The sequence below is a fragment of the Schistocerca gregaria genome, chromosome 2, assembly GCF_023897955.1.
Source record: "Schistocerca gregaria isolate iqSchGreg1 chromosome 2, iqSchGreg1.2, whole genome shotgun sequence".
NCBI lineage: Eukaryota > Metazoa > Arthropoda > Insecta > Orthoptera > Acrididae > Schistocerca > Schistocerca gregaria.
This window is the reverse complement of record NC_064921.1, coordinates 1,016,628,280-1,016,648,985: the sequence shown is the minus strand read 5'-3', so window position 1 is coordinate 1,016,648,985 and position 20,706 is coordinate 1,016,628,280. Positions and strand designations below refer to the sequence as shown.

Here is a 20,706-nt window from a genome sequence, read left to right as displayed (position 1 = left end):
CTTCTGTGTGTGACGTTTCTTTGTCTTCTGTTTTTCGTTGTTTCTTTGCCTTAGTGTTTGTTTTGTGTCTTGCGTTGTATTGCGGCTTTTGCCGCATTAATTAAGTGTCATGGCTTCCCGGTTGTTTCCGCGGAAGTGTACTCTCAGTTTTCAGTTTAACAAGGCTACCAGGAATGTCCAACCGACATCGTTGGAAATTCACGAATGGATTGTGGACACGATTGGCATTACATCGGACCAGGTACATACCGCGTATTTTGATACAGAATTATACTGCTTTTTTGTGAAATTGTTGAACCCGGTTTTGCTGGATAAGATATTACTTAAACATGGTGAGCAAGTGTCGTTCCGTCATAGGGATGGTTCTGTTAGCAGTGTTACTGTTTCAAATGCTGAAATTACGTATACCACAGTTCGGGTTTATAATTTACCCCCTGAAGTTGACAACAGCTATCTTAAGGAAGCTTTGCTTGGTTATGGTACTGTCCGGTCAATTCGAAATGAACGTTGGTCTGCACAACATAAGCTGCAATGTTATAATGGTGTCAGATCAGTTGAAATGCATATTAAGTCTAATATACCGTCCCATCTGATTGTATGTGGTTATCGTGTACATCTTACTTATGAGGGGCAGCTTGGTACATGTTTCCTATGTAATGAACATGGTCATGTTCGAGCTAATTGCCCTAAGCGGGTATTTGTGCTTAAAAATGGCCTAGCACAGCGCCGCAAATTAACGGTTGCCGATCTTGTGCCAGCAGCTTCCTCCACTGTTTCCTATCTGCCTCCTGCAGTAGCTTCTTCACAACAGGTGTCACCCTCCCCTGATGCAGGTTTTCCTCCGCTACCCACTCGCCCAGACGTATCGGCTGCTCCTATACCGATTCCGTCTGTTTCCAACAACAAACGCCGTCGTGCTAGTGATACCGGTAGCACTGATGACGAAGCTGCTGTTTCGCAGCCGGTTTGCGAATCTGATGAAAGAATTCCAGAATCTCCCATGCCTGTTTCGCAATCTGTTCCCGCTGTGTCTCCTGCTTTGCCTGATGACGTCAAACTTGCTGCCATGCCGTCGGCGCAAGAGCCACAACATTCGGTCGAGGTGTTGTTGACATCCCCACCGCCACAGGCATCACAGCATGTTGACGACACTTCGGTGGAGACGGCTGTTTGTCGGAAAACCGCTCCTAGAACTGCGCGCTCCGCATCAGCAGACTCCAAACCTATCTTACCACCTCCTACACTTCCAATACCTACACATTCTGAAACCGTTGCCGATGTTCCTGATGCAGTTTTCCCCTTGATGGCTCCTCCTTCTGACTCCTCTCGCCCTGCTAATCCTTCGGACGCTTTGGTTGACGTGCCTGATCTCGAACCCCCCACTCCACCTGCTCTTGAATCTGGTGTGCATCAGATACGTCGTCGGGTGAAAGTGCCCCCCAATCTCCACGCGGTGCGGAAGAAACATAAGCATGCGAAGGACGACTCTGATTCCGTTGATTCTGGACAATCACCCTCTGCCATGTCTGATGTTGATGATATGGATGTAGTTGCTTCTAGTGTGGTGTAATTTGGGTTCATTTCCCATTTTTTGGTTGATGTTGCAGGCGTACACGTTTATTACCTTAAATATAAATGGCATTCAATCTGCTCTGAAGTTAGCGTCTCTGCAGCAGTTTATTTATGACTCTGCAGCTGATATTGTTTTCCTGCAGGAAGTCTCCGTTGCACACCTGTTTGTTCCTGGTTTTCGCACTATTATAAATTTTGCACCTGAGTTTTCTGCAGGTACTGCTTTCCTAATTCGTGACGGTATCCCCGTTACCGAAATTGAGCTTTTAGACTCGGGACGGGGCATTGGTTGTCGGTTATTTGACACGACCTTGGTTAACATTTACGCCCCCTCTGGTTCTAGCAAGCGGCAGGAAAGGTCTCGTTTTTATAAAGAGGATCTGATTTACCTTTTACGAAAAAATCCTGCAACCTTGATATTGGGGGGCGATTTTAATTGTGTGTTACAAGCTAAAGACCAATCCCCTCATTTTAATTATTGTTTCGAGCTACATTCTCTTGTACGTCAATTACGACTACGCGATGCGTGGGAGGTTAAACACCCCACTTTAGTTAAATTTACATTTTTTACTGCCACCTCAAGTAGTCGACTTGACCGATTGTATATTTCTGATCCCCTTAGTGTTTCTGTTTTAGATGTAGATGTTATTCCAGCCAGTTTTACGGATCATTGTGCCCTTTCTGTTATAATTAATTTGGAGCGTCAACCTCTTAAACTTTATAGGCCGCTGTGGAAATTAAATGTCTCCTTGCTCGATGACCCTGACATCGAACCTCTAATACAGACGGCGTGGGACTTTTGTTTACGTTCTCAGCGATACTATCCGTCTAAGCTTCATTGGTGGATCCACTGTGTGAAGCCAAAACTACGTCGCACTTTAATGTCCTACAGTTATAATAGAGCGCGAGATCTGAAACTGACTTTTGAATATTACTATTCGGTGCTTCGCGAACTTTATGATACTTCTACAATGACATGTGCCCACCTTTCTGAGATTCGGAAAATTAAGGCCAAGCTACTTAGTATTAAGCGGCTTCAGATGGAAGGATTGAAGATTAAATCTAAACCACCGTCCACGTTAGCACATGAAATGACTTCTATGTACCATCTGTTTCGTCACCACAAGAACCGTCGACGTGTATTGATTGACGGCCTTATGGCAGCTGATGGTCGCCGGCTTACCTTACAGAATCAAATAACCCATGAACTTACCTGCTACTATGAGACGTTATATACTGCGGCTGATTCTGATCCGAATGATGTTGACGAGATTTTAACTGCTATCCCATCAGTTTTAACAGAGGACCATAATGCGAAATTTTTAGCTCCTTTTACTGCAGACGAAATTTCAGCTTTCATTGTTTGTTCAGCATCTCACAAATCTCCTGGTCCTGATGGCCTACCTAAGGAGTTTTTTGTTCGCTTTTGGCCTATTATAGGGCCTGTTTTTACGGATATTGTGAATGAAATCTTGAATGGTGGCACAATTCCAGCCGATTTCAAGAGAGGTACGGTTGTCCTGATACCTAAATCTGCTGGTTTGAAGACAGCTAGTGACTTTCGTCCTTTAACCCTATTAAATTTTGACTATAAGACGGCCGCTAGGGCTGTTAATGCACGTCTATCCCTCTTGCTTACACCTGTGATACCTCCTTGTCAAAGCTGCTTTCCAGGGCGCTCTATATTGACGTCTCTGGCGGGGTATCGTGATGTCGTGTCGATTGTCGCTGTCACCAATATTTCCTGTGCGCTTTTATTTGTTGATTTTAGTAAGGCCTTTGATCGTGTGTCCCATTCGTTTTTAGAGCTTCTGCTGCGCCGGCTCGGTTTTAATGAACAGGCGCTGCTGGTACTTAAGAATATGACGACTGGCATTTCTGCTAAGATTGACATTAATGGCCAGCTGACAAAGGTCATTGATATTCAACGTGGCTTCCCGCAAGGTAGTCCTTTATCCATGACCCTTTATGCTCTCTCCCTTCAACCAGTCCTTACACGTCTCAACTCGACACTTCGTGGTCTTACGATCTCTGGGGTTACCCAGACGGCAACAGCTTATGCTGATGATTTGGTTGTTTTGCTTCGTTCCACCGCAGAAGTGCCGCAGTTGAAAATGGAACTCGATAAATTTTCAGCGGCCTCAGGTTCTCGTATCAATCCCCGTAAAAGCAAGCTCCTGAATTTGCGGGGCTTTGAACGTGTGGTTGTTCCGTGGGTTACAGCTGTTGAACACCATACACATTTAGGTATCTATCTTGAACGTTGTCCTCTTCGGATGGCTGCAAAAAATTGGCAAGTGGCCATTTCCAAGCTGCAAGGTGTTTTATTAGAACAGTCATGGCGTTCGATACCGCTACTGCAAAAAAAGCGTGTATTAGACACTTATGTTTTATGTAAAGTATATTACGTTGCTCAGCTGTTTCCGCTTCCCCGAATGCAGGGTGCAAAAATGGTCCAGCTTATTAACAGATATATTTGGCGGGGGCATATTTTTAAATTACGTTGTGATGTTCTTACGAAGCCGCGTCTTGAGGGCGGCTTGTCGTTCACCGACGTCCGTGTCAAGGCTGCTGCCCTTTATGTTAAGCGAACCCTCCATCTTTTATTATCTGAGTCCCCGACTGTTACTTCCCGATTATTCCATGTCGTTCGTCCTGCGAGCTTGTCACCGCCCATTAACGTTGGGCCTCTAAATGCGAAGCTACGGCATGTTCGGAACTTCTACACTGAGATTAGTTACCTAGATCTCCACTTACAACGTCGTCCTGTTATTACTACGCTAACCCTGCTTGACAAATGGCGACGGTCTTCTTCTTCCAACCCGATTGTTTTGCATTATCCCAGTTTTAATTGGCGTAACATATGGACGAATATTAGCTTACCCGTTCATTCAGCAACTGTTGCCTCCCTATGGTATAAGGTAGTTAATCAGCTGATTCCTACGAACGAACGCCTTCATCGTATAGGTTTATGTGTCTCTCCGCTTTGTCAAACGTGTGGTTGTGTTGATACACTCCAACACCGATTTACCTGCGCTGACCGTCATCGCATGTGGCACTGGCTGCGCCGACAATTGGCTTTACTCACCAGGAGCTCCGAATCGGCATTTAAGACTGATATTCTCTGCTGGCCGGACACGGTTTTTTATCCCCGGACCAAGAACAACACCGTTATGTGGCTTCTTGGCCGTTACATTTTTGCAGTGGTTGATGATCATGGTATTACCGATTTCATTTCGTTTACTGGTTACATGCTTCATGAGTACTGGACGCAAAAGTCTTTCCCACACCTTAAGAGGGACTTTGCGAATATGCTTACTATTGTTTTCGAAAAGGAAGGAGTTGGTTAAATTTCAATTTCTATTGATCGCTCCTGCGCCTGAATCATTAATGGAACCGGTATAGGGGCATACTGAGCTAACTTCATGACAGGAAAGACATTCTCGCTAGTTCTTAGGTACAATCTTGGCAGGAAGGCAAAATAACTGTTTCGATAGACAACGCTTCATAAGTCCCGTGTTCACATATAAGTATCATAAGACTCCGAACCAAAGACAATTACAACGTATTGGTGACACTGTGCTTCAGTGCAGGGAGGAGGAGACGTCATGGCCAGGCCTCGGGATACGACCCCTGCCCAATGCGCCTCCACCTACCTGCCCTGGGTCATTACAAAGGAAAAACGAAAAAACAGTGTTAAAAAAATATGAATAAAGAAAAACCTAAAAAAAATGGATAAGGCGTCGGACTAAAATAAAAAAAAAAAATGGATCAGGCGCCGGACTTCGGATCTGAAGATTACAGGAAAAAAAAAAAAAAATGGATAAGGCGTCGGATTTCGGATCTGAAGATAAAAAAAAAAAAAGTGGTTAAGGCGCAAAAAGAAAAAAAAAAAAAGGGGTATGATTCCTGCTTTGAGTGCAGGAGGTCCCGGGTTCAAATCCCGGACGAGCCCTAGCGTTTTGTGCAAACTGGTCGCACGTGAGTGGCTGAGTCGACGCAAAATGCTCGGCGTCAGTATCAAATGAAATTCATATTTGATGTGAGCAATTGACACTGATCTGACGTGTGAAGGCGATTACGAAGGTTTTTGGGTACAGATGGTAGCAGATGCATGTTAGTATGTCTTGTTTTTAATGATAAAAAAGTGTTTCCGCCCGGGATCGACACGGGGACCTTCTGCGTGTTAGGCAGACGTGATAACCGCTACACCACGGAAACTACTTGTGTGCGCCTTACATTAGAGACAACTCGTGCTGGTGTTGTCATCGTTACTAAGAAATTAAATAAATGCGCTACTTGCAGAACAAAGGTACATGCAGAAGATCCTCACATGTCGTGGCTCACTGGAGTACAATACGACATAGGCAGGAAAATACTGTTCCCGCCCGGGATCGAACCGGGGACCTTCTGCGTGTGAAGCAGACGTGATAACCGCTCCACTACGGAAACTGCGAACGGGAGGAGTCCATCTCCGTTCACTCGCAATTACCTCAGCCTCTCTCCCGTCCGTGAATGCACACGCGACAGTTCTTTTGACAGCCTGGAAACCATCACAGCCAAGGGCTCAAGAAGTCTTCGGGGTGCTCGAGAAGGTGTCTGCCGTAGCACCCCTAACGAAATAGCGGCGTTTCCCGCAGTCGTGATTGCAAATCATAGTAGCAAAAGCAATCACTTTCTTAGCAGCAGGGAGTGCGAGCCCAGCTGCAGTAGCAAAAGCAATCACTTTCTTAGCAGCAGGGAGTGCGAGCCCAGCGGCAGCTCTACATGAAGGTACCAATAGCCCAGGAAGGCCGCCGACCGCGGAAATTCGCGCCGCCCCCATCCCGCCAGCCTACACGAGACTTTCCAGAGCACCCTGGACCACATCGAGGGACCCAGTGCACTGAAATAATAGTCATTTGCCACGTCAGATGGCTCGTTGGTCTAGGGGTATGATTCCTGCTTTGGGTGCAGGAGGTCCCGGGTTCAAATCCCGGACGAGCCCTAGCGTTTTGTGCAAACTGGTCGCACGTGAGTGGCTGAGTCGACGCAAAATGCTCGGCGTCAGTATCAAATGAAATTCATATTTGATGTGAGCAATTGACACTGATCTGACGTGTGAAGGCGATTACGAAGGTTTTTGGGTACAGATGGTAGCAGATGCATGTTAGTATGTCTTGTTTTTAATGATAAAAAAGTGTTTCCGCCCGGGATCGACACGGGGACCTTCTGCGTGTTAGGCAGACGTGATAACCGCTACACCACGGAAACTACTTGTGTGCGCCTTACATTAGAGACAACTCGTGCTGGTGTTGTCATCGTTACTAAGAAATTAAATAAATGCGCTACTTGCAGAACAAAGGTACATGCAGAAGATCCTCACATGTCGTGGCTCACTGGAGTACAATACGACATAGGCAGGAAAATACTGTTCCCGCCCGGGATCGAACCGGGGACCTTCTGCGTGTGAAGCAGACGTGATAACCGCTACACTACGGAAACTGCGAACGGGAGGAGTCCATCTCCGTTCACTCGCAATTACCTCAGCCTCTCTCCCGTCCGTGAATGCACACGCGACAGTTCTTTTGACAGCCTGGAAACCATCACAGCCAAGGGCTCAAGAAGTCTTCGGGGTGCTCGAGAAGGTGTCTGCCGTAGCACTCCTAACGAAATAGCGGCGTTTCCCGCAGTCGTGATTGCAAATCATAGCAGCAAAAGCAATCACTTTCTTAGCAGCAGGGAGTGCGAGCCCAGCGGCAGCTCTACATGAAGGTACCAATAGCCCAGGAAGGCCGCCGACCGCGGAAATTCGCGCCGCCCCCATCCCGCCAGCCTACACGAGACTTTCCAGAGCACCCTGGACCACATCGAGGGACCCAGTGCACTGAAATAATAGTCATTTGCCACGTCAGATGGCTCGTTGGTCTAGGGGTATGATTCCTGCTTTGGGTGCAGGAGGTCCCGGGTTCAAATCCCGGACGAGCCCTAGCGTTTTGTGCAAACTGGTCGCACGTGAGTGGCTGAGTCGACGCAAAATGCTCGGCGTCAGTATCAAATGAAATTCATATTTGATGTGAGCAATTGACACTGATCTGACGTGTGAAGGCGATTACGAAGGTTTTTGGGTACAGATGGTAGCAGATGCATGTTAGTATGTCTTGTTTTTAATGATAAAAAAGTGTTTCCGCCCGGGATCGACACGGGGACCTTCTGCGTGTTAGGCAGACGTGATAACCGCTACACCACGGAAACTACTTGTGTGCGCCTTACATTAGAGACAACTCGTGCTGGTGTTGTCATCGTTACTAAGAAATTAAATAAATGCGCTACTTGCAGAACAAAGGTACATGCAGAAGATCCTCACATGTCGTGGCTCACTGGAGTACAATACGACATAGGCAGGAAAATACTGTTCCCGCCCGGGATCGAACCGGGGACCTTCTGCGTGTGAAGCAGACGTGATAACCGCTACACTACGGAAACTGCGAACGGGAGGAGTCCATCTCCGTTCACTCGCAATTACCTCAGCCTCTCTCCCGTCCGTGAATGCACACGCGACAGTTCTTTTGACAGCCTGGAAACCATCACAGCCAAGGGCTCAAGAAGTCTTCGGGGTGCTCGAGAAGGTGTCTGCCGTAGCACTCCTAACGAAATAGCGGCGTTTCCCGCAGTCGTGATTGCAAATCATAGCAGCAAAAGCAATCACTTTCTTAGCAGCAGGGAGTGCGAGCCCAGCGGCAGCTCTACATGAAGGTACCAATAGCCCAGGAAGGCCGCCGACCGCGGGAATTCGCGCCGCCCCCATCCCGCCAGCCTACACGAGACTTTCCAGAGCACCCTGGACCACATCGAGGGACCCAGTGCACTGAAATAATAGTCATTTGCCACGTCAGATGGCTCGTTGGTCTAGGGGTATGATTCCTGCTTTGGGTGCAGGAGGTCCCGGGTTCAAATCCCGGACGAGCCCTAGCGTTTTGTGCAAACTGGTCGCACGTGAGTGGCTGAGTCGACGCAAAATGCTCGGCGTCAGTATCAAATGAAATTCATATTTGATGTGAGCAATTGACACTGATCTGACGTGTGAAGGCGATTACGAAGGTTTTTGGGTACAGATGGTAGCAGATGCATGTTAGTATGTCTTGTTTTTAATGATAAAAAAGTGTTTCCGCCCGGGATCGACACGGGGACCTTCTGCGTGTTAGGCAGACGTGATAACCGCTACACCACGGAAACTACTTGTGTGCGCCTTACATTAGAGACAACTCGTGCTGGTGTTGTCATCGTTACTAAGAAATTAAATAAATGCGCTACTTGCAGAACAAAGGTACATGCAGAAGATCCTCACATGTCGTGGCTCACTGGAGTACAATACGACATAGGCAGGAAAATACTGTTCCCGCCCGGGATCGAACCGGGGACCTTCTGCGTGTGAAGCAGACGTGATAACCGCTACACTACGGAAACTGCGAACGGGAGGAGTCCATCTCCGTTCACTCGCAATTACCTCAGCCTCTCTCCCGTCCGTGAATGCACACGCGACAGTTCTTTTGACAGCCTGGAAGCCATCACAGCCAAGGGCTCAAGAAGTCTTCGGGGTGCTCGAGAAGGTGTCTGCCGTAGCACCCCTAACGAAATAGCGGCGTTTCCCGCAGTCGTGATTGCAAATCATAGTAGCAAAAGCAATCATTTTCTTAGTAGCTGGGAGTGCGAGCCCAGCTGCAGTAGCAAAAGCAATCACTTTCTTAGCAGCAGGGAGTGCGAGCCCAGCGGCAGCTCTACATGAAGGTACCAATAGCCCAGGAAGGCCGCCGACCGCGGGAATTCGCGCCGCCCCCATCCCGCCAGCCTACACGAGACTTTCCAGAGCACCCTGGACCACATCGAGGGACCCAGTGCACTGAAATAATAGTCATTTGCCACGTCAGATGGCTCGTTGGTCTAGGGGTATGATTCCTGCTTTGGGTGCAGGAGGTCCCGGGTTCAAATCCCGGACGAGCCCTAGCGTTTTGTGCAAACTGGTCGCACGTGAGTGGCTGAGTCGACGCAAAATGCTCGGCGTCAGTATCAAATGAAATTCATATTTGATGTGAGCAATTGACACTGATCTGACGTGTGAAGGCGATTACGAAGGTTTTTGGGTACAGATGGTAGCAGATGCATGTTAGTATGTCTTGTTTTTAATGATAAAAAAGTGTTTCCGCCCGGGATCGACACGGGGACCTTCTGCGTGTTAGGCAGACGTGATAACCGCTACACCACGGAAACTACTTGTGTGCGCCTTACATTAGAGACAACTCGTGCTGGTGTTGTCATCGTTACTAAGAAATTAAATAAATGCGCTACTTGCAGAACAAAGGTACATGCAGAAGATCCTCACATGTCGTGGCTCACTGGAGTACAATACGACATAGGCAGGAAAATACTGTTCCTGCCCGGGATCGAACCGGGGACCTTCTGCGTGTGAAGCAGACGTGATAACCGCTACACTACGGAAACTGCGAACGGGAGGAGTCCATCTCCGTTCACTCGCAATTACCTCAGCCTCTCTCCCGTCCGTGAATGCACACGCGACAGTTCTTTTGACAGCCTGGAAGCCATCACAGCCAAGGGCTCAAGAAGTCTTCGGGGTGCTCGAGAAGGTGTCTGCCGTAGCACCCCTAACGAAATAGCGGCGTTTCCCGCAGTCGTGATTGCAAATCATAGCAGCAAAAGCAATCACTTTCTTAGCAGCAGGGAGTGCGAGCCCAGCGGCAGCTCTACATGAAGGTACCAATAGCCCAGGAAGGCCGCCGACCGCGGAAATTCGCGCCGCCCCCATCCCGCCAGCCTACACGAGACTTTCCAGAGCACCCTGGACCACATCGAGGGACCCAGTGCACTGAAATAATAGTCATTTGCCACGTCAGATGGCTCGTTGGTCTAGGGGTATGATTCCTGCTTTGGGTGCAGGAGGTCCCGGGTTCAAATCCCGGACGAGCCCTAGCGTTTTGTGCAAACTGGTCGCACGTGAGTGGCTGAGTCGACGCAAAATGCTCGGCGTCAGTATCAAATGAAATTCATATTTGATGTGAGCAATTGACACTGATCTGACGTGTGAAGGCGATTACGAAGGTTTTTGGGTACAGATGGTAGCAGATGCATGTTAGTATGTCTTGTTTTTAATGATAAAAAAGTGTTTCCGCCCGGGATCGACACGGGGACCTTCTGCGTGTTAGGCAGACGTGATAACCGCTACACCACGGAAACTACTTGTGTGCGCCTTACATTAGAGACAACTCGTGCTGGTGTTGTCATCGTTACTAAGAAATTAAATAAATGCGCTACTTGCAGAACAAAGGTACATGCAGAAGATCCTCACATGTCGTGGCTCACTGGAGTACAATACGACATAGGCAGGAAAATACTGTTCCCGCCCGGGATCGAACCGGGGACCTTCTGCGTGTGAAGCAGACGTGATAACCGCTACACTACGGAAACTGCGAACGGGAGGAGTCCATCTCCGTTCACTCGCAATTACCTCAGCCTCTCTCCCGTCCGTGAATGCACACGCGACAGTTCTTTTGACAGCCTGGAAGCCATCACAGCCAAGGGCTCAAGAAGTCTTCGGGGTGCTCGAGAAGGTGTCTGCCGTAGCACCCCTAACGAAATAGCGGCGTTTCCCGCAGTCGTGATTGCAAATCATAGCAGCAAAAGCAATCACTTTCTTAGCAGCAGGGAGTGCGAGCCCAGCGGCAGCTCTACATGAAGGTACCAATAGCCCAGGAAGGCCGCCGACCGCGGGAATTCGCGCCGCCCCCATCCCGCCAGCCTACACGAGACTTTCCAGAGCACCCTGGACCACATCGAGGGACCCAGTGCACTGAAATAATAGTCATTTGCCACGTCAGATGGCTCGTTGGTCTAGGGGTATGATTCCTGCTTTGGGTGCAGGAGGTCCCGGGTTCAAATCCCGGACGAGCCCTAGCGTTTTGTGCAAACTGGTCGCACGTGAGTGGCTGAGTCGACGCAAAATGCTCGGCGTCAGTATCAAATGAAATTCATATTTGATGTGAGCAATTGACACTGATCTGACGTGTGAAGGCGATTACGAAGGTTTTTGGGTACAGATGGTAGCAGATGCATGTTAGTATGTCTTGTTTTTAATGATAAAAAAGTGTTTCCGCCCGGGATCGACACGGGGACCTTCTGCGTGTTAGGCAGACGTGATAACCGCTACACCACGGAAACTACTTGTGTGCGCCTTACATTAGAGACAACTCGTGCTGGTGTTGTCATCGTTACTAAGAAATTAAATAAATGCGCTACTTGCAGAACAAAGGTACATGCAGAAGATCCTCACATGTCGTGGCTCACTGGAGTACAATACGACATAGGCAGGAAAATACTGTTCCCGCCCGGGATCGAACCGGGGACCTTCTGCGTGTGAAGCAGACGTGATAACCGCTACACTACGGAAACTGCGAACGGGAGGAGTCCATCTCCGTTCACTCGCAATTACCTCAGCCTCTCTCCCGTCCGTGAATGCACACGCGACAGTTCTTTTGACAGCCTGGAAACCATCACAGCCAAGGGCTCAAGAAGTCTTCGGGGTGCTCGAGAAGGTGTCTGCCGTAGCACCCCTAACGAAATAGCGGCGTTTCCCGCAGTCGTGATTGCAAATCATAGCAGCAAAAGCAATCACTTTCTTAGCAGCAGGGAGTGCGAGCCCAGCGGCAGCTCTACATGAAGGTACCAATAGCCCAGGAAGGCCGCCGACCGCGGGAATTCGCGCCGCCCCCATCCCGCCAGCCTACACGAGACTTTCCAGAGCACCCTGGACCACATCGAGGGACCCAGTGCACTGAAATAATAGTCATTTGCCACGTCAGATGGCTCGTTGGTCTAGGGGTATGATTCCTGCTTTGGGTGCAGGAGGTCCCGGGTTCAAATCCCGGACGAGCCCTAGCGTTTTGTGCAAACTGGTCGCACGTGAGTGGCTGAGTCGACGCAAAATGCTCGGCGTCAGTATCAAATGAAATTCATATTTGATGTGAGCAATTGACACTGATCTGACGTGTGAAGGCGATTACGAAGGTTTTTGGGTACAGATGGTAGCAGATGCATGTTAGTATGTCTTGTTTTTAATGATAAAAAAGTGTTTCCGCCCGGGATCGACACGGGGACCTTCTGCGTGTTAGGCAGACGTGATAACCGCTACACCACGGAAACTACTTGTGTGCGCCTTACATTAGAGACAACTCGTGCTGGTGTTGTCATCGTTACTAAGAAATTAAATAAATGCGCTACTTGCAGAACAAAGGTACATGCAGAAGATCCTCACATGTCGTGGCTCACTGGAGTACAATACGACATAGGCAGGAAAATACTGTTCCCGCCCGGGATCGAACCGGGGACCTTCTGCGTGTGAAGCAGACGTGATAACCGCTACACTACGGAAACTGCGAACGGGAGGAGTCCATCTCCGTTCACTCGCAATTACCTCAGCCTCTCTCCCGTCCGTGAATGCACACGCGACAGTTCTTTTGACAGCCTGGAAGCCATCACAGCCAAGGGCTCAAGAAGTCTTCGGGGTGCTCGAGAAGGTGTCTGCCGTAGCACCCCTAACGAAATAGCGGCGTTTCCCGCAGTCGTGATTGCAAATCATAGCAGCAAAAGCAATCACTTTCTTAGCAGCAGGGAGTGCGAGCCCAGCGGCAGCTCTACATGAAGGTACCAATAGCCCAGGAAGGCCGCCGACCGCGGGAATTCGCGCCGCCCCCATCCCGCCAGCCTACACGAGACTTTCCAGAGCACCCTGGACCACATCGAGGGACCCAGTGCACTGAAATAATAGTCATTTGCCACGTCAGATGGCTCGTTGGTCTAGGGGTATGATTCCTGCTTTGGGTGCAGGAGGTCCCGGGTTCAAATCCCGGACGAGCCCTAGCGTTTTGTGCAAACTGGTCGCACGTGAGTGGCTGAGTCGACGCAAAATGCTCGGCGTCAGTATCAAATGAAATTCATATTTGATGTGAGCAATTGACACTGATCTGACGTGTGAAGGCGATTACGAAGGTTTTTGGGTACAGATGGTAGCAGATGCATGTTAGTATGTCTTGTTTTTAATGATAAAAAAGTGTTTCCGCCCGGGATCGACACGGGGACCTTCTGCGTGTTAGGCAGACGTGATAACCGCTACACCACGGAAACTACTTGTGTGCGCCTTACATTAGAGACAACTCGTGCTGGTGTTGTCATCGTTACTAAGAAATTAAATAAATGCGCTACTTGCAGAACAAAGGTACATGCAGAAGATCCTCACATGTCGTGGCTCACTGGAGTACAATACGACATAGGCAGGAAAATACTGTTCCCGCCCGGGATCGAACCGGGGACCTTCTGCGTGTGAAGCAGACGTGATAACCGCTACACTACGGAAACTGCGAACGGGAGGAGCCCATCTCCGTTCACTCGCAATTACCTCAGCCTCTCTCCCGTCCGTGAATGCACACGCGACAGTTCTTTTGACAGCCTGGAAACCATCACAGCCAAGGGCTCAAGAAGTCTTCGGGGTGCTCGAGAAGGTGTCTGCCGTAGCACCCCTAACGAAATAGCGGCGTTTCCCGCAGTCGTGATTGCAAATCATAGTAGCAAAAGCAATCATTTTCTTAGTAGCTGGGAGTGCGAGCCCAGCTGCAGTAGCAAAAGCAATCACTTTCTTAGCAGCAGGGAGTGCGAGCCCAGCGGCAGCTCTACATGAAGGTACCAATAGCCCAGGAAGGCCGCCGACCGCGGGAATTCGCGCCGCCCCCATCCCGCCAGCCTACACGAGACTTTCCAGAGCACCCTGGACCACATCGAGGGACCCAGTGCACTGAAATAATAGTCATTTGCCACGTCAGATGGCTCGTTGGTCTAGGGGTATGATTCCTGCTTTGGGTGCAGGAGGTCCCGGGTTCAAATCCCGGACGAGCCCTAGCGTTTTGTGCAAACTGGTCGCACGTGAGTGGCTGAGTCGACGCAAAATGCTCGGCGTCAGTATCAAATGAAATTCATATTTGATGTGAGCAATTGACACTGATCTGACGTGTGAAGGCGATTACGAAGGTTTTTGGGTACAGATGGTAGCAGATGCATGTTAGTATGTCTTGTTTTTAATGATAAAAAAGTGTTTCCGCCCGGGATCGACACGGGGACCTTCTGCGTGTTAGGCAGACGTGATAACCGCTACACCACGGAAACTACTTGTGTGCGCCTTACATTAGAGACAACTCGTGCTGGTGTTGTCATCGTTACTAAGAAATTAAATAAATGCGCTACTTGCAGAACAAAGGTACATGCAGAAGATCCTCACATGTCGTGGCTCACTGGAGTACAATACGACATAGGCAGGAAAATACTGTTCCTGCCCGGGATCGAACCGGGGACCTTCTGCGTGTGAAGCAGACGTGATAACCGCTACACTACGGAAACTGCGAACGGGAGGAGTCCATCTCCGTTCACTCGCAATTACCTCAGCCTCTCTCCCGTCCGTGAATGCACACGCGACAGTTCTTTTGACAGCCTGGAAGCCATCACAGCCAAGGGCTCAAGAAGTCTTCGGGGTGCTCGAGAAGGTGTCTGCCGTAGCACCCCTAACGAAATAGCGGCGTTTCCCGCAGTCGTGATTGCAAATCATAGCAGCAAAAGCAATCACTTTCTTAGCAGCAGGGAGTGCGAGCCCAGCGGCAGCTCTACATGAAGGTACCAATAGCCCAGGAAGGCCGCCGACCGCGGAAATTCGCGCCGCCCCCATCCCGCCAGCCTACACGAGACTTTCCAGAGCACCCTGGACCACATCGAGGGACCCAGTGCACTGAAATAATAGTCATTTGCCACGTCAGATGGCTCGTTGGTCTAGGGGTATGATTCCTGCTTTGGGTGCAGGAGGTCCCGGGTTCAAATCCCGGACGAGCCCTAGCGTTTTGTGCAAACTGGTCGCACGTGAGTGGCTGAGTCGACGCAAAATGCTCGGCGTCAGTATCAAATGAAATTCATATTTGATGTGAGCAATTGACACTGATCTGACGTGTGAAGGCGATTACGAAGGTTTTTGGGTACAGATGGTAGCAGATGCATGTTAGTATGTCTTGTTTTTAATGATAAAAAAGTGTTTCCGCCCGGGATCGACACGGGGACCTTCTGCGTGTTAGGCAGACGTGATAACCGCTACACCACGGAAACTACTTGTGTGCGCCTTACATTAGAGACAACTCGTGCTGGTGTTGTCATCGTTACTAAGAAATTAAATAAATGCGCTACTTGCAGAACAAAGGTACATGCAGAAGATCCTCACATGTCGTGGCTCACTGGAGTACAATACGACATAGGCAGGAAAATACTGTTCCCGCCCGGGATCGAACCGGGGACCTTCTGCGTGTGAAGCAGACGTGATAACCGCTACACTACGGAAACTGCGAACGGGAGGAGTCCATCTCCGTTCACTCGCAATTACCTCAGCCTCTCTCCCGTCCGTGAATGCACACGCGACAGTTCTTTTGACAGCCTGGAAGCCATCACAGCCAAGGGCTCAAGAAGTCTTCGGGGTGCTCGAGAAGGTGTCTGCCGTAGCACCCCTAACGAAATAGCGGCGTTTCCCGCAGTCGTGATTGCAAATCATAGCAGCAAAAGCAATCACTTTCTTAGCAGCAGGGAGTGCGAGCCCAGCGGCAGCTCTACATGAAGGTACCAATAGCCCAGGAAGGCCGCCGACCGCGGGAATTCGCGCCGCCCCCATCCCGCCAGCCTACACGAGACTTTCCAGAGCACCCTGGACCACATCGAGGGACCCAGTGCACTGAAATAATAGTCATTTGCCACGTCAGATGGCTCGTTGGTCTAGGGGTATGATTCCTGCTTTGGGTGCAGGAGGTCCCGGGTTCAAATCCCGGACGAGCCCTAGCGTTTTGTGCAAACTGGTCGCACGTGAGTGGCTGAGTCGACGCAAAATGCTCGGCGTCAGTATCAAATGAAATTCATATTTGATGTGAGCAATTGACACTGATCTGACGTGTGAAGGCGATTACGAAGGTTTTTGGGTACAGATGGTAGCAGATGCATGTTAGTATGTCTTGTTTTTAATGATAAAAAAGTGTTTCCGCCCGGGATCGACACGGGGACCTTCTGCGTGTTAGGCAGACGTGATAACCGCTACACCACGGAAACTACTTGTGTGCGCCTTACATTAGAGACAACTCGTGCTGGTGTTGTCATCGTTACTAAGAAATTAAATAAATGCGCTACTTGCAGAACAAAGGTACATGCAGAAGATCCTCACATGTCGTGGCTCACTGGAGTACAATACGACATAGGCAGGAAAATACTGTTCCCGCCCGGGATCGAACCGGGGACCTTCTGCGTGTGAAGCAGACGTGATAACCGCTACACTACGGAAACTGCGAACGGGAGGAGTCCATCTCCGTTCACTCGCAATTACCTCAGCCTCTCTCCCGTCCGTGAATGCACACGCGACAGTTCTTTTGACAGCCTGGAAACCATCACAGCCAAGGGCTCAAGAAGTCTTCGGGGTGCTCGAGAAGGTGTCTGCCGTAGCACCCCTAACGAAATAGCGGCGTTTCCCGCAGTCGTGATTGCAAATCATAGCAGCAAAAGCAATCACTTTCTTAGCAGCAGGGAGTGCGAGCCCAGCGGCAGCTCTACATGAAGGTACCAATAGCCCAGGAAGGCCGCCGACCGCGGGAATTCGCGCCGCCCCCATCCCGCCAGCCTACACGAGACTTTCCAGAGCACCCTGGACCACATCGAGGGACCCAGTGCACTGAAATAATAGTCATTTGCCACGTCAGATGGCTCGTTGGTCTAGGGGTATGATTCCTGCTTTGGGTGCAGGAGGTCCCGGGTTCAAATCCCGGACGAGCCCTAGCGTTTTGTGCAAACTGGTCGCACGTGAGTGGCTGAGTCGACGCAAAATGCTCGGCGTCAGTATCAAATGAAATTCATATTTGATGTGAGCAATTGACACTGATCTGACGTGTGAAGGCGATTACGAAGGTTTTTGGGTACAGATGGTAGCAGATGCATGTTAGTATGTCTTGTTTTTAATGATAAAAAAGTGTTTCCGCCCGGGATCGACACGGGGACCTTCTGCGTGTTAGGCAGACGTGATAACCGCTACACCACGGAAACTACTTGTGTGCGCCTTACATTAGAGACAACTCGTGCTGGTGTTGTCATCGTTACTAAGAAATTAAATAAATGCGCTACTTGCAGAACAAAGGTACATGCAGAAGATCCTCACATGTCGTGGCTCACTGGAGTACAATACGACATAGGCAGGAAAATACTGTTCCCGCCCGGGATCGAACCGGGGACCTTCTGCGTGTGAAGCAGACGTGATAACCGCTACACTACGGAAACTGCGAACGGGAGGAGTCCATCTCCGTTCACTCGCAATTACCTCAGCCTCTCTCCCGTCCGTGAATGCACACGCGACAGTTCTTTTGACAGCCTGGAAGCCATCACAGCCAAGGGCTCAAGAAGTCTTCGGGGTGCTCGAGAAGGTGTCTGCCGTAGCACCCCTAACGAAATAGCGGCGTTTCCCGCAGTCGTGATTGCAAATCATAGCAGCAAAAGCAATCACTTTCTTAGCAGCAGGGAGTGCGAGCCCAGCGGCAGCTCTACATGAAGGTACCAATAGCCCAGGAAGGCCGCCGACCGCGGGAATTCGCGCCGCCCCCATCCCGCCAGCCTACACGAGACTTTCCAGAGCACCCTGGACCACATCGAGGGACCCAGTGCACTGAAATAATAGTCATTTGCCACGTCAGATGGCTCGTTGGTCTAGGGGTATGATTCCTGCTTTGGGTGCAGGAGGTCCCGGGTTCAAATCCCGGACGAGCCCTAGCGTTTTGTGCAAACTGGTCGCACGTGAGTGGCTGAGTCGACGCAAAATGCTCGGCGTCAGTATCAAATGAAATTCATATTTGATGTGAGCAATTGACACTGATCTGACGTGTGAAGGCGATTACGAAGGTTTTTGGGTACAGATGGTAGCAGATGCATGTTAGTATGTCTTGTTTTTAATGATAAAAAAGTGTTTCCGCCCGGGATCGACACGGGGACCTTCTGCGTGTTAGGCAGACGTGATAACCGCTACACCACGGAAACTACTTGTGTGCGCCTTACATTAGAGACAACTCGTGCTGGTGTTGTCATCGTTACTAAGAAATTAAATAAATGCGCTACTTGCAGAACAAAGGTACATGCAGAAGATCCTCACATGTCGTGGCTCACTGGAGTACAATACGACATAGGCAGGAAAATACTGTTCCCGCCCGGGATCGAACCGGGGACCTTCTGCGTGTGAAGCAGACGTGATAACCGCTACACTACGGAAACTGCGAACGGGAGGAGCCCATCTCCGTTCACTCGCAATTACCTCAGCCTCTCTCCCGTCCGTGAATGCACACGCGACAGTTCTTTTGACAGCCTGGAAACCATCACAGCCAAGGGCTCAAGAAGTCTTCGGGGTGCTCGAGAAGGTGTCTGCCGTAGCACCCCTAACGAAATAGCGGCGTTTCCCGCAGTCGTGATTGCAAATCATAGCAGCAAAAGCAATCACTTTCTTAGCAGCAGGGAGTGCGAGCCCAGCGGCAGCTCTACATGAAGGTACCAATAGCCCAGGGAGGCCGCCGACCGCGGGAATTCGCGCCGCCCCCATCCCGCCAGCCTACACGAGACTTTCCAGAGCACCCTGGACCACATCGAGGGACCCAGTGCACTGAAATAATAGTCATTTGCCACGTCAGATGGCTCGTTGGTCTAGGGGTATGATTCCTGCTTTGGGTGCTTGAGGTCCCGGGTTCAAATCCCGGACGAGCCCTAGCGTTTTGTGCAAACTGGTCGCACGTGAGTGGCTGAGTCGACGCAAAATGCTCGGCGTCAGTATCAAATGAAATTCATATTTGATGTGAGCAATTGACACTGATCTGACGTGTGAAGGCGATTACGAAGGTTTTTGGGTACAGATGGTAGCAGATGCATGTTAGTATGTCTTGTTTTTAATGATAAAAAAGTGTTTCCGCCCGGGATCGACACGGGGACCTTCTGCGTGTTAGGCAGACGTGATAACCGCTACACCACGGAAACTACTTGTGTGCGCCTTACATTAGAGACAACTCGTGCTGGTGTTGTCATCGTTACTAAGAAATTAAATAAATGCGCTACTTGCAGAACAAAGGTACATGCAGAAGATCCTCACATGTCGTGGCTCACTGGAGTACAATACGACATAGGCAGGAAAATACTGTTCCCGCCCGGGATCGAACCGGGGACCTTCTGCGTGTGAAGCAGACGTGATAACCGCTACACTACGGAAACTGCGAACGGGAGGAGACCATCTCCGTTCACTCGCAATTACCTCAGCCTCTCTCCCGTCCGTGAATGCACACGCGACAGTTCTTTTGACAGCCTGGAAACCATCACAGCCAAGGGCTCAAGAAGTCTTCGGGGTGCTCGAGAAGGTGTCTGCCGTAGCACCCCTAACGAAATAGCGGCGTTTCCCGCAGTCGTGATTGCAAATCATAGCAGCAAAAGCAATCACTTTCTTAGCAGCAGGGAGTGCGAGCCCAGCGGCAGCTCTACATGAAGGTACCAATAGCCCAGGAAGGCCGCCGACCGCGGGAATTCGCGCCGCCCCCATCCCGCCAGCCTACACGAGACTTTCCAGAGCACCCTGGACCACATCGAGGGACCCAGTGCACTGAAATAATAGTCATTTGCCACGTCAGATGGCTCGTTGGTCTAGGGTTATGATTCCTGCTTTGGGTGCAGGAGGTCCCGGGTTCAAATCCCGGACGAGCCCTAGCGTTTTGTGCAAACTGGTCGCACGTGAGTGGCTGAGTCGACGCAAAATGCTCGGCGTCAGTATCAAATGAAATTCATATTTGATGTGAGCAATTGACACTGATCTGACGTGTGAAGGCGATTACGAAGGTTTTTGGGTACAGATGGTAGCAGATGCATGTTAGTATGTCTTGTTTTTAATGATAAAAAAGTGTTTCCGCCCGGGATCGACACGGGGACCTTCTGCGTGTTAGGCAGACGTGATAACCGCTACACCACGGAAACTACTTGTGTGCGCCTTACATTAGAGACAACTCGTGCTGGTGTTGT

General features: G+C 49.9%; 46 non-coding genes across 46 annotated transcripts; 15 read left to right on the top strand and 31 right to left on the bottom strand.

The window, feature by feature from the left end:
- Positions 1-5,720: 5,720 nt before the first annotated feature.
- On the bottom strand, positions 5,721-5,793 carry Trnav-aac (transfer RNA valine (anticodon AAC)). The gene has a single exon. It is a non-coding gene; the product is annotated as a tRNA-Val (tRNA).
- A 158-nt stretch (positions 5,794-5,951) lies between these two features.
- Trnav-cac (transfer RNA valine (anticodon CAC)) lies at positions 5,952-6,024 on the bottom strand. Its single transcript has one exon. It is a non-coding gene; the product is annotated as a tRNA-Val (tRNA).
- Positions 6,025-6,487: 463 nt separating this feature from the next.
- On the top strand, positions 6,488-6,559 carry Trnap-ugg (transfer RNA proline (anticodon UGG)). The gene has a single exon. It is a non-coding gene; the product is annotated as a tRNA-Pro (tRNA).
- Positions 6,560-6,752: 193 nt separating this feature from the next.
- Positions 6,753-6,825, bottom strand: Trnav-aac (transfer RNA valine (anticodon AAC)). The gene has a single exon. It is a non-coding gene; the product is annotated as a tRNA-Val (tRNA).
- A 158-nt stretch (positions 6,826-6,983) lies between these two features.
- On the bottom strand, positions 6,984-7,056 carry Trnav-cac (transfer RNA valine (anticodon CAC)). Its single transcript has one exon. It is a non-coding gene; the product is annotated as a tRNA-Val (tRNA).
- Positions 7,057-7,468: 412 nt separating this feature from the next.
- On the top strand, positions 7,469-7,540 carry Trnap-ugg (transfer RNA proline (anticodon UGG)). The gene has a single exon. It is a non-coding gene; the product is annotated as a tRNA-Pro (tRNA).
- A 193-nt stretch (positions 7,541-7,733) lies between these two features.
- Trnav-aac (transfer RNA valine (anticodon AAC)) lies at positions 7,734-7,806 on the bottom strand. The gene has a single exon. It is a non-coding gene; the product is annotated as a tRNA-Val (tRNA).
- Positions 7,807-7,964: 158 nt separating this feature from the next.
- On the bottom strand, positions 7,965-8,037 carry Trnav-cac (transfer RNA valine (anticodon CAC)). Its single transcript has one exon. It is a non-coding gene; the product is annotated as a tRNA-Val (tRNA).
- A 412-nt stretch (positions 8,038-8,449) lies between these two features.
- Positions 8,450-8,521, top strand: Trnap-ugg (transfer RNA proline (anticodon UGG)). The gene has a single exon. It is a non-coding gene; the product is annotated as a tRNA-Pro (tRNA).
- Positions 8,522-8,714: 193 nt separating this feature from the next.
- Trnav-aac (transfer RNA valine (anticodon AAC)) lies at positions 8,715-8,787 on the bottom strand. Its single transcript has one exon. It is a non-coding gene; the product is annotated as a tRNA-Val (tRNA).
- Positions 8,788-8,945: 158 nt separating this feature from the next.
- Trnav-cac (transfer RNA valine (anticodon CAC)) lies at positions 8,946-9,018 on the bottom strand. Its single transcript has one exon. It is a non-coding gene; the product is annotated as a tRNA-Val (tRNA).
- Positions 9,019-9,481: 463 nt separating this feature from the next.
- Trnap-ugg (transfer RNA proline (anticodon UGG)) lies at positions 9,482-9,553 on the top strand. The gene has a single exon. It is a non-coding gene; the product is annotated as a tRNA-Pro (tRNA).
- Positions 9,554-9,746: 193 nt separating this feature from the next.
- Positions 9,747-9,819, bottom strand: Trnav-aac (transfer RNA valine (anticodon AAC)). Its single transcript has one exon. It is a non-coding gene; the product is annotated as a tRNA-Val (tRNA).
- Positions 9,820-9,977: 158 nt separating this feature from the next.
- On the bottom strand, positions 9,978-10,050 carry Trnav-cac (transfer RNA valine (anticodon CAC)). Its single transcript has one exon. It is a non-coding gene; the product is annotated as a tRNA-Val (tRNA).
- Positions 10,051-10,462: 412 nt separating this feature from the next.
- On the top strand, positions 10,463-10,534 carry Trnap-ugg (transfer RNA proline (anticodon UGG)). The gene has a single exon. It is a non-coding gene; the product is annotated as a tRNA-Pro (tRNA).
- A 193-nt stretch (positions 10,535-10,727) lies between these two features.
- Positions 10,728-10,800, bottom strand: Trnav-aac (transfer RNA valine (anticodon AAC)). Its single transcript has one exon. It is a non-coding gene; the product is annotated as a tRNA-Val (tRNA).
- A 158-nt stretch (positions 10,801-10,958) lies between these two features.
- Positions 10,959-11,031, bottom strand: Trnav-cac (transfer RNA valine (anticodon CAC)). Its single transcript has one exon. It is a non-coding gene; the product is annotated as a tRNA-Val (tRNA).
- A 412-nt stretch (positions 11,032-11,443) lies between these two features.
- On the top strand, positions 11,444-11,515 carry Trnap-ugg (transfer RNA proline (anticodon UGG)). The gene has a single exon. It is a non-coding gene; the product is annotated as a tRNA-Pro (tRNA).
- Positions 11,516-11,708: 193 nt separating this feature from the next.
- Positions 11,709-11,781, bottom strand: Trnav-aac (transfer RNA valine (anticodon AAC)). The gene has a single exon. It is a non-coding gene; the product is annotated as a tRNA-Val (tRNA).
- A 158-nt stretch (positions 11,782-11,939) lies between these two features.
- On the bottom strand, positions 11,940-12,012 carry Trnav-cac (transfer RNA valine (anticodon CAC)). Its single transcript has one exon. It is a non-coding gene; the product is annotated as a tRNA-Val (tRNA).
- A 412-nt stretch (positions 12,013-12,424) lies between these two features.
- On the top strand, positions 12,425-12,496 carry Trnap-ugg (transfer RNA proline (anticodon UGG)). The gene has a single exon. It is a non-coding gene; the product is annotated as a tRNA-Pro (tRNA).
- Positions 12,497-12,689: 193 nt separating this feature from the next.
- On the bottom strand, positions 12,690-12,762 carry Trnav-aac (transfer RNA valine (anticodon AAC)). Its single transcript has one exon. It is a non-coding gene; the product is annotated as a tRNA-Val (tRNA).
- Positions 12,763-12,920: 158 nt separating this feature from the next.
- On the bottom strand, positions 12,921-12,993 carry Trnav-cac (transfer RNA valine (anticodon CAC)). The gene has a single exon. It is a non-coding gene; the product is annotated as a tRNA-Val (tRNA).
- Positions 12,994-13,405: 412 nt separating this feature from the next.
- On the top strand, positions 13,406-13,477 carry Trnap-ugg (transfer RNA proline (anticodon UGG)). Its single transcript has one exon. It is a non-coding gene; the product is annotated as a tRNA-Pro (tRNA).
- A 193-nt stretch (positions 13,478-13,670) lies between these two features.
- Positions 13,671-13,743, bottom strand: Trnav-aac (transfer RNA valine (anticodon AAC)). Its single transcript has one exon. It is a non-coding gene; the product is annotated as a tRNA-Val (tRNA).
- A 158-nt stretch (positions 13,744-13,901) lies between these two features.
- Trnav-cac (transfer RNA valine (anticodon CAC)) lies at positions 13,902-13,974 on the bottom strand. Its single transcript has one exon. It is a non-coding gene; the product is annotated as a tRNA-Val (tRNA).
- A 463-nt stretch (positions 13,975-14,437) lies between these two features.
- On the top strand, positions 14,438-14,509 carry Trnap-ugg (transfer RNA proline (anticodon UGG)). The gene has a single exon. It is a non-coding gene; the product is annotated as a tRNA-Pro (tRNA).
- A 193-nt stretch (positions 14,510-14,702) lies between these two features.
- Trnav-aac (transfer RNA valine (anticodon AAC)) lies at positions 14,703-14,775 on the bottom strand. Its single transcript has one exon. It is a non-coding gene; the product is annotated as a tRNA-Val (tRNA).
- Positions 14,776-14,933: 158 nt separating this feature from the next.
- On the bottom strand, positions 14,934-15,006 carry Trnav-cac (transfer RNA valine (anticodon CAC)). Its single transcript has one exon. It is a non-coding gene; the product is annotated as a tRNA-Val (tRNA).
- Positions 15,007-15,418: 412 nt separating this feature from the next.
- Positions 15,419-15,490, top strand: Trnap-ugg (transfer RNA proline (anticodon UGG)). The gene has a single exon. It is a non-coding gene; the product is annotated as a tRNA-Pro (tRNA).
- Positions 15,491-15,683: 193 nt separating this feature from the next.
- Positions 15,684-15,756, bottom strand: Trnav-aac (transfer RNA valine (anticodon AAC)). The gene has a single exon. It is a non-coding gene; the product is annotated as a tRNA-Val (tRNA).
- Positions 15,757-15,914: 158 nt separating this feature from the next.
- Positions 15,915-15,987, bottom strand: Trnav-cac (transfer RNA valine (anticodon CAC)). Its single transcript has one exon. It is a non-coding gene; the product is annotated as a tRNA-Val (tRNA).
- A 412-nt stretch (positions 15,988-16,399) lies between these two features.
- Trnap-ugg (transfer RNA proline (anticodon UGG)) lies at positions 16,400-16,471 on the top strand. The gene has a single exon. It is a non-coding gene; the product is annotated as a tRNA-Pro (tRNA).
- Positions 16,472-16,664: 193 nt separating this feature from the next.
- Positions 16,665-16,737, bottom strand: Trnav-aac (transfer RNA valine (anticodon AAC)). Its single transcript has one exon. It is a non-coding gene; the product is annotated as a tRNA-Val (tRNA).
- A 158-nt stretch (positions 16,738-16,895) lies between these two features.
- Trnav-cac (transfer RNA valine (anticodon CAC)) lies at positions 16,896-16,968 on the bottom strand. The gene has a single exon. It is a non-coding gene; the product is annotated as a tRNA-Val (tRNA).
- Positions 16,969-17,380: 412 nt separating this feature from the next.
- Positions 17,381-17,452, top strand: Trnap-ugg (transfer RNA proline (anticodon UGG)). The gene has a single exon. It is a non-coding gene; the product is annotated as a tRNA-Pro (tRNA).
- A 193-nt stretch (positions 17,453-17,645) lies between these two features.
- Trnav-aac (transfer RNA valine (anticodon AAC)) lies at positions 17,646-17,718 on the bottom strand. The gene has a single exon. It is a non-coding gene; the product is annotated as a tRNA-Val (tRNA).
- Positions 17,719-17,876: 158 nt separating this feature from the next.
- Positions 17,877-17,949, bottom strand: Trnav-cac (transfer RNA valine (anticodon CAC)). Its single transcript has one exon. It is a non-coding gene; the product is annotated as a tRNA-Val (tRNA).
- A 412-nt stretch (positions 17,950-18,361) lies between these two features.
- On the top strand, positions 18,362-18,433 carry Trnap-ugg (transfer RNA proline (anticodon UGG)). The gene has a single exon. It is a non-coding gene; the product is annotated as a tRNA-Pro (tRNA).
- A 193-nt stretch (positions 18,434-18,626) lies between these two features.
- Trnav-aac (transfer RNA valine (anticodon AAC)) lies at positions 18,627-18,699 on the bottom strand. The gene has a single exon. It is a non-coding gene; the product is annotated as a tRNA-Val (tRNA).
- A 158-nt stretch (positions 18,700-18,857) lies between these two features.
- Positions 18,858-18,930, bottom strand: Trnav-cac (transfer RNA valine (anticodon CAC)). The gene has a single exon. It is a non-coding gene; the product is annotated as a tRNA-Val (tRNA).
- A 412-nt stretch (positions 18,931-19,342) lies between these two features.
- Positions 19,343-19,414, top strand: Trnap-ugg (transfer RNA proline (anticodon UGG)). The gene has a single exon. It is a non-coding gene; the product is annotated as a tRNA-Pro (tRNA).
- Positions 19,415-19,607: 193 nt separating this feature from the next.
- Trnav-aac (transfer RNA valine (anticodon AAC)) lies at positions 19,608-19,680 on the bottom strand. Its single transcript has one exon. It is a non-coding gene; the product is annotated as a tRNA-Val (tRNA).
- A 158-nt stretch (positions 19,681-19,838) lies between these two features.
- Positions 19,839-19,911, bottom strand: Trnav-cac (transfer RNA valine (anticodon CAC)). Its single transcript has one exon. It is a non-coding gene; the product is annotated as a tRNA-Val (tRNA).
- Positions 19,912-20,323: 412 nt separating this feature from the next.
- Positions 20,324-20,395, top strand: Trnap-ugg (transfer RNA proline (anticodon UGG)). Its single transcript has one exon. It is a non-coding gene; the product is annotated as a tRNA-Pro (tRNA).
- A 193-nt stretch (positions 20,396-20,588) lies between these two features.
- Trnav-aac (transfer RNA valine (anticodon AAC)) lies at positions 20,589-20,661 on the bottom strand. Its single transcript has one exon. It is a non-coding gene; the product is annotated as a tRNA-Val (tRNA).
- Positions 20,662-20,706: the final 45 nt, after the last annotated feature.